This window comes from Ochotona princeps, chromosome 5 (genome assembly GCF_030435755.1).
Source record: "Ochotona princeps isolate mOchPri1 chromosome 5, mOchPri1.hap1, whole genome shotgun sequence".
NCBI classification, from domain to species: domain Eukaryota; kingdom Metazoa; phylum Chordata; class Mammalia; order Lagomorpha; family Ochotonidae; genus Ochotona; species Ochotona princeps.
Window position 1 is genome coordinate 67299729 of NC_080836.1, and position 11752 is coordinate 67311480.

Sequence of the window (11752 nt, forward strand, 5' to 3'; positions counted from 1 at the left end):
TGCACAGCTCCCTAAGCTGCAATCTCTTCACTTGCCAAGCAGCCACAACAGCCCCTCCCAAGCCCATACTGCATGGCTAGTTCTTACTCAGGATCTCCTTGTCCTAAACGTCCTCTGTGACCTTCCAATGGCTTCACTTTAGCATTCAAGGTCTTCTGCCTGCCCCTCTCTTCTACAAAGAAAAGGAAATGAAAGAAAAGTACTTCACTGCTTTTTGCTGTTTCTCAGTCTTTTATCCTCAGTATACATAGCATAATAATTAGAAACCTTTGAAACTGCACACAGAGCACCAAGCTTGCTGCTCCACATTTTTGAGGTCTTAAACCCTCAGGCATTGGCTGCCAAAGTCCCTAAAATCTCACTTCCGTCTCCCCAGGATTAAGGGAGAGCTGTGAGCTAGAAGTCTCTCTCTCTCTGTGTCTCCCACTGTGCAACACAAAGTGAATTTGAAAGTATCTTGTAAACTTAAAGGATATCTTTTAAAGTCTAAGTTTAGACACCACGTTATTCATGGCAATCATATCAAGGGGTAGGGTACCAAAAGTACCTTCATTTTCTGTACTATGGTTGCTGTTTTAATAAACCAGAATCACTTCAAAATTAGGGTCCAGCGTGGTAGTCTAGTGGCTAAAGTCCCCACCTTGCAAGTGCTGGAATCCCACATGGACAGTTGTTTCATCTCTTGACTGCTTCACTTCCCAGCCAGCTCTCTGCTTGTGGCCTGGGGAAGCAGTCGAGGATAGCCCAACACCTTGGGATCCTGCACCTGCATGGGAGACCCAGAAGAAGCTCCTTGCTCCTGGCTTCAGATCAGCTCAGCTCCAGACAGAAGATCTTCCTTTCCGTCTCTCCTTGTCTCTGTAAACTGACTTTCCAATGAAATGAAAATAAATCTTAAAAAAAAAAAAGGCAGGGAAAGTAGTGGCACAAAAGCCAGTATAATATTTTATTAAGAACAAATAACAATTGAGCAAAAATTAACATATGTATGTATATATAAAACTACCCTCCCATTCATACATATCTTCGAGAGTGTAACTTAGATGAAAGCAACCTCCTTTGTTTTATAGATGGCTGTCACAAAATAGGCACTTAATATTGGTTGAATAAATGGAATATATTCTCACATTTTTGACATGAATATTAGGACACTGGAAATAATTTTCTATATATAGGTAGTATTATAGAATATTTTAGGAGTGATTGCTTGAACACTGACATGTACTTTTCTTCCAGAGCCAGACATCTCTGCAATATGCTTAGAAATAGGTATGTCTGTGCTGAGACTGCAAGCTGTTTAAGAGCTTGGTTTGTTCCTTGTCACTCCTTTTCACCAAGGACTCTACCAGACCTCTCAGTGCCTAATCAATATTAACTGAATAATTGCTCAATTATTGATATTTCATTACTTATTTATTATCACTGATAAAAATGATGACCTAGTACTTAAGGATTAAAATTTTACTTCTATCTTATTTTAGTAATATCAAACTTAGCAAAGAGCCAACTTTTTCCCCCCAAGTGATTTTTTCATAGAATTTATTTTAGTTTTGATGTTTACGTAGTTGAGAAGGCTGCGTGCCCACATGGACCACCCATCAGGGTGGGAAGAGTTGAGGAATGGTGAAAATGGATGAGACAATTGCTGCCATTTTTTTCTTCCTTTATCGGGGGGAAAGGTAGAGAGAAGGGGAGAGGGCCACTCCTAGCAGCCCAACTGCATCAGTGCCCAGGAATGGGGAACAATGGGCACTTGATGTCACAATGTCATCTTAAGGGCCCAATGTGGAGCATGTGCTGAAGGTATTGCTTAACTGGTTTTGGTAGTTCTGAGATGCTGTTGATTTTGTTGTTTTTCAAGGTTGAGGAAATCCTTCCAAGGTCTACTGACTGACACAGTCCGCCATAGAGTCTCCACTTGCCCAGATACTTGCTGTCAAATCTTGGCCAGAAGAGTTGTCCAATATGTTCTGCCCTCCATCTTCTGTCATGGTACTAGACGTCCTCTGCAGGCCACAATATGCTACCATGTCCCCCATGTGCATCTGGGCATGCTGTCCACTGCAAGGCTCCAGCAGCTGAGGAGGCCCAGTACTGACACATGCACTCCATGGTCAGACCACAGATCCTGCGATTCTCCCTGTGGTTGGAGTTTTGAATCCAGCCATTCAGTTGGGGGGAGACCCTCTAAGAAGCCTCACCTGAGGTGACCCCAGATGTGACTATTGTGTGTACCAGCCAGTATGGGGTCTGCAAGAGCCAACTTTCAATCAATCCAAGAGAAACTTTACAAAATCGTTTCATTTTATATTCTCTATGCCATATCATAATCCTTTCAATGTAGTTTCAATTGAACCACAATCTGGTGCAATATAATACTACAGTTAAATTTTCAACAATACAAACATATAGATTTAATATTGACTATTCTCATATATTCTAGATGCAAGTGCTATAATACATGCTTGAAAGTAATTCCTCCTATGCCTTTTCTTTTTATGACAATATTTTTTTGAAAAGTAAATGTTCATTTAAAAAATTATACATGTGTGTAAAATATTTATTTTATTTGAAAGTCAGAATTACAAAGGTGGGAGAGAGACAGAGAAAGATCTTCCATCCACTGGTTCACTCCTCAAATGGCCAAAACCACCAGAGTTGGATGGAGCTGAGACCAGGAATCCAGAGAGTCTTCCAGGTCTCCCACATGGGTAGAGAGGCCTAAGGACTTGAGTCATCCTCCACTACCTTCCTAGGCTATAAGCAGAGAGCTGGAGTAGAAGTGGAGCGCAGCTGGAACTAGATCCAGTCTATATGGGATACCAGCACTACAGGCAGAGGATCTGGCTACTGAGCCACCACACCAGCCCCTCAAACACGCTGCTTCTTAAAAACAGACTCTTACCAGCAATGCCACTCTTAGATATTTACTCAAGTGAGCTGAAGACATTTGCTCACATAAATCTTATAGAGCAAATTAATTGAAGCTTTATTAATAACTAGAAACAACCCAGACATTCCTAAACTAGTAAATGGATCTTTTTTTTTAAGTGCTATGTCTGATCCAAGATAGCTGAATGGAGAAAAGATACATCCATTCCAGTCATGAGGGAATACTAGGGAAAGAAAGGAAAGCAGATGTGTACAGGGGAAAGCAGGCAAAAAAAGTCAGTAGAGACCCTACAGAACAGAATGGAAACTCCACGGGACAGCAAGCAGTTTACAAACACATGGCAGCTGGCAGCACACCATCAGCAACTCCCCTGGCCAGTGCCAGTGCAGAAATGCCATCTTCCCAAGACAAGGTGACATGAGGCCGCCACGGCCTGCACCGCTAGCAGTTCTGTCTGTGGGAGAACTCCAGTGGTCTCCACTGACATTGGGTCCAGCCTGGGGAACTGGCGGGGAGTAAGACATCCATTTAGCTTTATGAACGGAGGCCAGGCTGTCTCCTTCCCCTTCACCCAACAAAGCATCAGATTCAACTTGCTGAGTCAGAGCTCCCAAGTGACCTCTGTCCAGACTTCGCAAATGCTGGACAGCCTGCCTCTGGGATAGGGCATCTCCCAGCACAGAAAGCAGGACCCCTGTATTCCATGACTGTGGCAGTTCAGCATCGCTGCAGAGCTGAGAAGCATGTAGGGTGTGTCGGGTTCCTGGGGAGGTCACCCTACCCAAGTGGGACACTCTGAGCTCTCTGAGTACTGGGTAGGGACCTCCTGGAGGGCTCAGCGCTCACACACTGGAGTACATGGGTGCTTTGCGTAGTTTACATGCCTGAGTGGGTGGGTGTGCAGGCCCTATGAGCTCACTCTAGGCAGTGAACCAACTGGCTCAGCTTGGCACAGGGAAGAGCTGAGACTGTGAACATTCCAGCCACTGTCAACATCCCTGGTCCTACTTATGACAGTCAGAGGAGATAAACCACACCCAACTCAGGTGTCACTCTGCACTCTAGCTCTACCCACAAATGGTGGCCAGAGTTCTCTGGCCCCACACAACAGATACCTTTGGTAAAGCACTTTATCTTTGTTTATTTACTTTAAAAATTTTGCCTTTAATATTTACACAGTTGAGAGGGATGTAAACCCATGTAGGCCTCTGATTAGGGTAGGGAGGTCAGGTACTGAGGAAGGTGGGTGGAACTTATGTTTCTTTCTTTCTTTTTTTTTTTTTTTTTTTTGTCTCCTGTGTCTGCAGAGCAGGAAGGGGAGAGGGCCACTCCTTGCTGTCAAACTACATCAGTTCCCATGGATGGGGGACAGTCCTTTGATGACACCCTAGAGATTCTGATGTGGGAAGGAATTCTCAGAGAGTGTTACTTGAGTGGTCTCAAAAATCCCAGGGGTTGAGAAAATATTTCTAAGGTCTACTGGTTGACAAAATCCACCACAGTGCATTCCAGGAACCTGCTGCAAAATGTGGCTGGGAGAATTGTCCAACCTGTTCTGCCTTCCAACCTCTGATAAGGTACTCGATGTCCCCTGCTCGCCTAGATGAGCTAGCCATCATGCCCCCCATGTGTACCTGGGCATGCTCTCAACTGCAGAGGCATCAGCAACTGAGAAAGCCCAGTTCCGCTACATGTACCTCCAAGGTTTGGCCACACATTCTTTGGTTTTCCCTGTGGCCAGGGTCTAAGTCCAGTGATTTAGCTGGGGATTCCCACAAGAAAATTTGTCTGCGGTGTCTTCAGACTTGACTCTCCTGTGCACCAGCCAGTGTAGGGTCTGGAGTGGTCTATCACCTGCATCAGTCAATGTACATACTGGTGGTTGCAGCTTGTTCAGTTCTGCAAATGGATGGGTGCTGTGGCCCAGTCCGGTGAGCTCATCACAGACCTGGTCCTCATGCATTCTAGTAGGTGCTGCAGTCAAGTCAGTGTGACCCTTAATAATTCCACCAGGCCCACTCCAGCCTCGGTTTTTGCATGTATCAGTCTCTGCTGTAGCCTGGCCCGGCCCAGCCCAGCCCATAACCCATCTAGCTTTTGTGCACACCCATGGGTGCTAGGGCTTAGCTCAGCCTGACCCACCACCAGACAAGGTAATGCCACCTTGTCTAGCCTGGCATGCTCCCAGCCCTTGTTCTTGTGCTCACCTGCAATAGATACAGCCTAGCAGGGGAGTGCTCACAGTTCTCTTACCAAGCATGTTCCTAACCCTGGATCTTGTGCCTGCCAGGGAGTACTATAGTCCACCCTGACATGATTCACACCCAGTCCCAGCATGTGCCAGCTGTTGCTGCAGCCCAGCTCAGCTGGCTTGCATTCATTCTGGATCTCATGCATGCCAGTGGGTGCAGCAGCCTAGTCCAGTTTGGCCTGCATAAGACCAGATCATCCCCAGTCCTGTCTCTCACACTCACCAATGCAAGCAGCAGGCCAGCAATGGAGTCAAGTTCCCCTGCCAGCCCTTCTCCAAGCCCTGGGTCTTGCATGTGCCAGTAGGTGCTGTGGCCCAATCTGAAATGGCCCACTCCCAATCTCATCATTTGGTAGTAGGTGCTAAATCCTGGTTCAGCCTGATCCATTTCCAGCCCTCATGAAAAATAGTGTGTGTTGTGGTTGAATCACCACTGTCACTCACTTGTGCCAATGTGTGCTGGGAAGTGACCCTGCTTGGCCCACCCTCAGACCCAAGCTCACACATGTGCCAATGGGTGCTGCCGCCATGCTTGGTCCCAGATGTTCCTAACAGTATGAGAAAAATAGCTTAGAAAACTTAATCAGTGAAATAACAGCAGAAAATATCCCGAATATCAACAAAAGTAAATAGAATCCAAAATAAGCATCAGAAAAGAGTTTCACCTGACACTATTACCAAACTTTCAAACTTTCAAAAGGAAAACAAGGGAAATATTCCAAAATAGTCAAGACAGAAACGTCAGATCACATTTAAAAATTTTCCAATTACTCTGACAGTTTTCTCAACAGAAATCTTAAAGGCCAGGAGAATGCAGAGATAATAGTCCCAAATCTAAAAGAAACAAAAAATTGGCAACCTGTAAAATTTTACCCAGAAAAGCTCTCAGTTGTAAATGAAGTTGTAATAAAGATCTTTCAAGCCAAGCAAAAATAGTACTTGTCATTACATAATAAGGTAGTGATACTTGAGGATGCACTACAAATAGAAAGGTAATGAAAGGTAAAAGAAAGGTAATGAGCATCATGAAAGAATGTGAAGGCAAAAACAGTCTTCAAGTAAAAGAACAAAGAATACACAAAACAGGTAACAGGAGTATTTATGGAAAAATGCAGTGCCAAGGCAATTACAAGAGATGGCTAAATGTAAGTGGACTAAATTTTCCAGTTAAAAGATATATACTTGATGAGAAGATTAAGAAACGAAACTCATCAACACACTGCCTACAAGAAACATACTTCACCAACAAAGATACACAGACTGAAAGTGAAGGGATAGAAAAAGATACTCTATGCAAATGGAAATTTTAAAATGTGCAGGAGTAACAATATTCCACATCAGACAAAACAGACTTTAAGACAAAAACTGGTAATGATTAAGAGATCAATTCAACATGTGACTATAATAAATGTATACACACTGCATGACAGGGCACCCAGCTATTTAAAACAAATGTTGGGCCTGGTACAGTGGTCTAGTGGCTAAAGTCCTCACTTTGCATGTGCCAGGATCTCATATGGGTGCCAGTTCTAACCCCAGCAGCCTTGCTTCCCATCCAGCTCCCTGCTTGTGGCCTGGGAAAGCAATTGAGGACGGCCCAAAGCCTTGGGACTCTGCATTCACATGAAAGACCTGGAAGAGTTTCCTGGCTTCTGGCTTCAGATGGGTTCAGCTCCAGCTGTTGCAGCCACCTGGGGAGTGAATCAATAGGTAGAAGATCTTTCTGTCTCTCCTTCTCTCTGTATGTCTGACTTTCCAATTTTAAAAAAAAATACATCATTATACTAATATTAGTAATGTAATGAGAAACCTAATACAATAATAATGGGGAACTTAGATACTCTATTTTCATCAATGGACAGATCAACTAGACAAAACATCATCAAATAAACAGAGCTAATCATACTATTGACCAAAGTATTCTAATTTATGTCTACAGGACATTTCATCACAAAGCTACAGAATACACATTTTTGCCATCTGTGCGTACAACATTCTTCAGGATGGTATATACACTAGACCATAAAACAAGCCTCAACAAATTAAAAAAAAATGTCAGAATCTTTTCTGACCACAGTAGAATGATGCTGGTAATTAACAACATGAACACTCTAGAAAACACACAAATATGGGCCTGGAGTGATGGTTCAGTGGCGAAATCCTGGCTTTGCACATGCCAGGATCCCATATGGGCACCAGTCCAAGTCCCAGCTACTTCACTTTCTGACTAGTTCCCTTCTTGTGGCCTGGGAAAGCAGTAGAGGATGGTTCAAAGCCTTGCGATCCTGCACCTAAGTGGGAGACCTCGAGAAGGCTCCTGGCTTCAGAGTGGTTTAGCTGTGGCCACAGCGACCGCTTGCAGAGTGAACCACTGGGTGGAAGACCTTTCTCTCTGCATCTCCTTATCTCTGTAAATCTGCATTTCCAATAAAATAAAATAAACCTTAAAAAAAAGAAAAATATAAATACATGGAGACTGGACAATATGCTTCAGAATGAATAGCTGGTCATAGAAGAAAGCAAAATGTAAACAGAAATTCCTTGAAATGAGTAAAATGACAACACAACATATCAAAATTTATGGTATACAGGAAAAGCAGGAAAGTTTATAGCAATGAGCATCTACATCAAGAAATGTAAAAGTACCAGATAAATGATCTAACAATGTATATAAGGAACCCAGAAGGGTCCAGTATGGTAGTTTAACAACTAAAGTCCTCACCTTGTATGTGCCAGGATCCCGTATGCACGGCGGTTCTAGTCCCAACAGCCCCACTTCCCACTCAACTCCCTGCTTGAGGCCTGGGAAAGCAGTTAAGGACAGCCCAAAGCTTTGGGACTCTGCACCTGTGTGGGAGACCTGGAAGAGGCTCCGGGCTCTTGGCTTTGGATTGGTTCAGCTCTGGCCATTGTGGCTGCTTGAGGAATGACTCAATGGATGGAAGATCTTCCTCTCTGTCTCTACTCCTCTATGTATATCTGATTTTCCAATTAAAAAATCTTTAAAAAAAGACCTAATTTTCAGATTAATGCAAAGAAACAAATAATAAAGATTAAGAGAACAAATGAAATTTTAACAAAAATAATACAAAAGATCAGGGAAATGACAGGTTGTTGTTTGAAAAGTAAAAAAACAAAATTGAAAAATTATTAGCCTAACTGCAAAAAAGACAATTCAAATTAATTAAATCAGAGACAAAAAAGGAGATGTTATAACTAATACCACAGAAGTAAAAAAGAATCATCAGGAATTACTATAGGGAATTCATGCCAACAAATTTGGCATAAAAATACAGAAAAAACACAAAGATATCTTGATACATAAAATTTACTCAAATTGAGGCATGAAGACATAGAAAACCTGAATAGAGCAATAACTAAGACAGATTTCGATCATTAATAAAGTCCCTCCCAATAAAGAAAAGCCCGGGACCAGATGCCTTCATTGTTGAAGTCTACCAAATACCTAATGGGCCCAGCACGATAGATAGTGGTTAAAGTCCTCGCCTTGCATGCACCAGGATTGCATATGGGCGCCAGTTCTAATCCCAGCAGCCCTGCTTGTGTCCTGGAAAGGCAGTGAAGGATGGCCCAAAGCCTTGGGACCCTGCACCCCCGTGGGAGATACGGAAGAGCTCCTGGTTCCTGGCTTCAGACTGGCTCAGTGCCAGCTGTTGTGGCCACTTGGGGAGTGAACCACTGAACAGAAGATCTTCCTCTCTGTCTCTCCTCCTCTCTATATATCTACCTTTCCAATAAAAATAAATAAATCTTTTAAAAAAAAGAATACCTAATACAAATTATCCTTAAACTATTCAAAACAATTGAAGGAAAGTCTTCCAAAGCACTTTTATGAGGCCAGTATCACCCTAAATCCCAAATCAGAAAAAGACACAACATAAAAAAAGACCAATCTAACTTGAGACAAAAGCTGTTAGGAGACAAAGTTGGTTGTGCAATGATTAAGAAATCAATTCAACAGGAAAATGTGACTGTAGTAAATGCAGACTTTGAATGCTATGACACTCAGCTATTTAAAGCAAATGCTAATGAATCTAATGGGAGACATAATCTCCAATATTATAACAGTCCATTTTCCCTGATGCACATAAATGTGAAATCATCAACAAAATACTAGCTAATCAAAACCAACAGCACATCAAAATGATCATCTACCAGGAACAAGTGAGATTTTTATTTCAGGGATCCAGGGATGGTTCAATGAGTATAAATAAATACACATTATGTATCACATTAACAAAATGAAGAATAAAAAGCATGATTATGGTGTTGATTCAGAGAAAGCATTTGATAACATACAGCATTCCTTAATGATAAAAATCTTTAAAAACTGGGCATAGAAAAAACAAGGAAATATAACCAAGGCAATACATGACAAACCAATGGTTAGTATCATATTGAATGGGGAAAAGCTACAAGTATTTCCACCAATTTGGAACTAGACAAGGATGGCCACTCTCATCATTACTATTCAATAAAGCTCTGGAAGTTCTACTCAGAACATGGGACAATAAGAACAAATCAAAGGAGTACAAACTGCAAAGGAGGAAGCCAAATTATTCCTGTTTACAGATGACATGATCCTTTATGCGGGAACCAAAAGACTCCATTAAGAAACCATTGGTACTTAAGAGAACTTGGCAAAGTTACAGGATAAAAAATTAATCTGCAAACATCAATAGCATTCATATGTACTAAAAATGCTGTGGCTGAGAAACAACTTGAAAGATCAGGCCCATCCACAATAACTACAAAACACTTTAGATATTTGGGATAAGGTTAAGTAAGAACATGAAAAAATCTCTACAATTATAACTATAAAACATTAAGGAAAGTAACAGAAGATACACAAAAAAACAGAAAAATCTTCCATATTTGCAGACTAGAAGAATTAATATCATGAAATGTCCATACCTCCAAAAGAAATTTAGTTTCAATGGGATCCCAAATTACCAAGGATATTCTCATTTCTAGAAAAAAAGTTATAAAATGCACATTTTTAAAACTCCATTGCTAAAGTAATCTTAAACTATATGTATATGCATACACACATATATAACTTGTATTTCTTTTTCTTTCTTTTTTAAACAGAGAAGGAAAGAGGCAGGGAGTGGGGAAGAGGAAGAGAGAAGAGAAAGTGAGGGGGAGAGAGGGAGAGAGAGATAAATCTGTCATTGGCTGATTCACTCCCCAAATGGCTGCAACAGCTGGAGCTGGGCCAGTACAAACTCAGAAGCCAGGATCTTTTTCCAGGTCTCCCGTGTGGATGCAGAGGCTCAAAGACTTGAGTCACTCTCTATTGCTTTCCCAGGCCATTAACAAGGAGCTGGATTGAAAATGGAGCTGAGGCCTCTAGTTGGTACCCATATGGAATGCTGGTGTTATGGGCAGAGCTGTAGCCTGTTGATACGCTTTGGCACTAGCCTTAACCTTAAACAACAAAAGCAAATCTTCAGGCATAATAAAATACCAGGTTTTAAGATACACTACAAGGCAATTATAACCAAAATAGCCAGAAATGAGCACAAAAATAGACAACAGAAATAGAATCAACAGAACAGAATAGAAACCTCAGATTAATCTATGCATCTGCACCCAATTAATCTTTGACCAATAAGTTAAAATTACCCCTGGATAAAGGACAATCTTTGCAACAAATGCTACTGGGAAAATTAGAGCTCTGCATGCAGAAGTATAAAACAATACTCTAACCTAACACACTACACAACAATCAAGTACGATGGATTAGTGACCTAAACCTAAGATCCGAAATCAGATCTAGAGAAAAACAGAAAGTTCTGCAATCATTGGCATGGGTAAAGACTTCTTGAATAAGACCCCAGAAGCACAGGCAGTAAATGCAAAAATAGACATAAGGGATCACATGAAACTCGGAAGATTCTGCGTAACAAAATGGAGAGATGACAGAACAGAAAAGATATTTTCTAAGTATGCACCCGATAAAAGATTATCATTCAGAATATACAAAGAGCTCAAGAAATTCAGCACCAAAACAACAAGTAATCCAGTTAAGAAAGGGACATAAGACATGAGCAGGCATTTTTCAAAGGGATGAAATCAAGCACCCAACAGCTACATGAAAAAGTGCTCAGGATCATTAGCCATCAGAGAAATGTAAATAAACATTAACACGAGATTTACTCCACCAGTTTAGAATGGCTATCATTAAAAAATCAAAAAACAAGTGATTTTTGAACAAGTGCTGGTGAGAATGTGAAGAAAAAGGTGTTCAAATACACTGCTGGTGGGAATGTAAACTGGTATAGCCATTATGGAAGACAGTATGGTAATTCATCAGAAAACTTTTACCTCGCCTTCCCACTTTGCAGGATTTACCCAAAGAAAATGAAATCAGCTTATGAAAAATTTACTTTTACCCCCATGTTTACAGCAGCTCAATATGTAACAGCCAAGATATGGAATCAACCTAGATGTTTGTCAGCTGGTGACGGTATATATAATATATATACGCAGTGGTATTGGGACCAATACCATGGCATAGTGGGCCAAGCTTCCACTCACAACATCTACCCTCCAACTTGAGTCCTGGCTGCTCCACTTCAGAT